The sequence below is a fragment of the Parasteatoda tepidariorum genome, chromosome 8, assembly GCF_982258835.1.
Source record: "Parasteatoda tepidariorum strain Cologne lab strain chromosome 8, Ptep-v5.0, whole genome shotgun sequence".
Lineage (NCBI taxonomy): Eukaryota > Metazoa > Arthropoda > Arachnida > Araneae > Theridiidae > Parasteatoda > Parasteatoda tepidariorum.
In genome coordinates, this window is record NC_141762.1 from 52072281 (window position 1) to 52075376 (window position 3096).

The following is a 3096-nucleotide window of genomic DNA, read 5'->3' on the forward strand; positions in this document are numbered from 1 at the left end:
AAAAATGGTAACAAAAATCGAAGAACAAATCATTTTGGAATTCTTCTGATTTATAAAGCAGGTAAGTGTTAATTTTTATAAAATAAAAAAAGTAATTTTTTTCTTATTTGATTATAGTTTTCTACAGAATGGTTTTCTGTAGAAATCAAATGGTTTTCTGTAGAATTTTGATTCATAATCATCGATTATGAATCAAAAAAGAAAAAACATGAAAGTTCATTTTTCAATCAGTTGTTTATTTTAATGTAAGGAATTTTTAGAATTGGTTTTTTCTTCTTTGCTTTGTATCGTAAGCATTCTTTATTTTACGTTTTTTAGTTTCTAAATAATGATTTTTATTAAAACTTAAAATTTTTTGATAAAAAGTGTTGTCAAAGAACTTTTTGCACAAAATTAAATTATATCAAATTATGAAGTTTATGTATACTTTTTGCTTACTTTAATGTTTGAAGTAATATGATTCTTAAAACTATGGAATGTAAAGTTTAAATAGGCCTTTCAGGTTATATCATTAAATTTAGTAAAACTATTTCTCAGGCATTAGGTTTTAACTCTAATAAGAAGATAGATATTTTTTTTCTGTTTATTTACAAATATTTTTCAGATGTGTTTTGGATGTTCCTCTTTTAAAAAAAAAGAGATACCATCTTGTTTTTGTTTGCATAAGAAAGGATATCAAACATTTTTCTTTTTTAAATTTAATAAGCCACGATAAAGAAGGAACGTTACAATGTTACACGCTACATTAAAGACGTCTCCAGAGTAACTGAATGACTGTTCATATAGAAATCGCAGGTATTAATCTCATACAACAACGCCCCCTATAGTTCGTTGCGATAGCGAATAGTAAAATGTAAAACAATGACTAAGGCTTATACAATCAGAAAATTCCATTTCGTTGTTCGCTCATCCCTATTTAATTAATGAATTAATATTTGAAGAAACTGTATTAATATTAAGTGTCATCCCTTCCAAATTCAAAAAAATTTATTTGAACTTGAGTGGAGGAATAAAAACTATTTTATTAACGAATGAAAATTTGAACAAGATATAGGGACAGTGTGAACTAATAGTAGAAATTGAATAAAGCATTTTTTAATGTTAATTATTAGAATGTTAATTAAATTTGCTTCTTAATTTTCTTAACCTGCTGGTTTCAAAACAGAGTTAACTCGAGTCAGATATTTGTATTTCATTATTAGAATTTCTTTTTCTTTCTTGACATTCCGAAATTTCTGGAGAATAATTATTTCAGTTGATTCTATCACCAATTGTGGAATTCACCAATAGTTATCGTGAGGAGTGAGTTTTTATAATTTTTGTTTCATTTAGCTAATTTTTTTAAAAATTATCCAAGATTTTTGCGTTTTTATGAAGCCAGTGAGAAAGCTGATACCAAGTAAAATCGCAAAATACAGCCACGAAATCCTAACGTGCTGTTTTCAAAAACATATATATCTTTCGCATATATGTTGAAGCTGCTTATGTTGTAGAGACAACATAAGCAGCTTCATGTTGCTACTAAATTAACTAAAGGTTCTGAGTATCTTCTACTAAGTATTAAGTTTAAAATCATTGTTAATATGTCGCAACGATTTCAGAAATTAGGACATTCATATTAATATATATCAATATCGATCTATAAATTTGAGATATTTTAAACAAAAAAAATTTAACAACTATTTTAATTACATCCCTTAATCGCCGCGTGTATAACACATTTCTTTTTGTATTATCACATCGACGAGTTCGCTTAAATAACAATCTTAAGCTAGCAATCCAATAGAAGGAATTTACTTTAGTATTATGTAGTACTACTTAGGAAACTATCTAGTGGCATATTTATTGTAATATAATTTTTACAATATTTCGTAAATTTCCTAGCAATCAACGCAATAATAAAATAATTGGAATAACATTCATAATTTTTTTTTATTACCAGCATTGAATAGCTGACCCGATTCTGAGTATACGGTTATCAATGCTCAACTCCATAATATTGTAATTTTGAACCCAGTCCAAAAGACAAGGAAACTCAAGTATTAGGTGACATTTGCTTTTGTGGAACTAACCTGTACTTGCGTTGCATGGAGAGGAAAACCGCCCACTGTTAGTCCAGCGACAAGGGGAATCTAGCCCCTGATACGCTTACTACTGAGGATATTTTATGCCAGCACTGTGGTCAGTGCAAGCCTGAAGTAGAATTTGTATCGACCAAAGCTGGGATTCGAACTTGGTTCACCTCATTAGGAAACTAGAGCTCATAAAATTATTTTATTTTATAACCGCCGTTGAAAAGCCGACACAATTTTTTCGGTTTACGACTACTAATGTTCAATTCTGTAGCCTTGTAATTTTAAACCCAACCCAGAACACAAGGGAACTCCTGGATCAAATATAGGGAGTACTTTGCCTTCGTGGAGGACTTTTCGGTGGAACTAACCATCATGTGCATTAAACAGAGAGGAAAACCACAAAAACCTCCCACGGTTGGCCTGACGGCAAGGGGACACTAATCTATGATTCGTCTATCACTGAGGATATTTTACGTCAGCACTGTGGTTGGTGCAAGCTGGATGCAGAATTCATATCAATCAGCCATCGCTGGGATTCGAACCCAGTTCACCTCATTAAAAGGCGAACGCTCTATTCCCTGATCCATTAAGGTTTCATAAAATTATTTTATTTTGTTTTATAACCGTCGTTGAACAGATGACCCAATTTTCGTCTGTTAATGTTCTACTCCGCAGCCTAGTATTTTTGAACCCAATCCCGAAGGCAAAGAAACTCCTGGATCAGTACCCCCAGAGGTTTGATTTGTTATGGGAACATGAAGGACTTTGTGACCTGACAGATTTAACGTGCATCCGTCACCATTTACTACACTGGGAGTCCGGCGGGGATAGAACCCACGACCTCTTGGACATGGGCCCCGTGCTCTACCAACCAGGCTATCCTGGCCCCCATGAAATAATTTGTCGTTTTTTAAAAGTTCAACTGATAAGTATATGTTTTCTAAATAACTACTTTTTATAACTAAAGATAGTTCTTAAGTAGTCAGCAGCCGAGAAATCAAAATAAAAATATTTCATTTTT